Raw genomic sequence first — 483 nt, 5'->3', positions numbered from 1 at the left:
CTACAAAAGTCGTACAAGACTTCATGGAAAGTCAAACTGCACATGTGAAATCAGACTACGGCCTCATGTGCAAAGCGCTGGAGAATGAATTCTCTAACGAGGATGTTTGCAGGTGGAAAGCAGCTATTAAATTGAAGCAAAGACTACAAGAACATCCAGATCGGTTTTACTATAGACTGCTTGAAAGTTTTTTCGGCTCTAGAAATGAACCGCACATGGAAGAAGATTTTGATTTTAAGTGGCTATTTCACAGAAATCTAAATCCTGCTGTCAGTAAATATTTCAATGCCTGAGGTGGGACCAAGGGTCACGACCTCGGATTCTACTCCTTGGATGAATCCCAAGAGGACGAGGATCAGTAGCAGTTTCATGATGATCCTATAAAACACAGAAAGAATTTGTTCTTAGTACTCTCCAGTGGTCAAGATAAATCCTATGGATTTAAATTATTAACAAAGTCTTTGTTTGTTTTTGTGGGTTTTT

This window comes from Austrofundulus limnaeus, unplaced genomic scaffold, assembly GCF_001266775.1.
Source record: "Austrofundulus limnaeus strain Quisiro unplaced genomic scaffold, Austrofundulus_limnaeus-1.0 Scaffold3828, whole genome shotgun sequence".
Classification (NCBI taxonomy): Eukaryota; Metazoa; Chordata; class Actinopteri; order Cyprinodontiformes; family Rivulidae; genus Austrofundulus; species Austrofundulus limnaeus.
Note: the sequence above shows the minus strand (reverse complement) of the source record.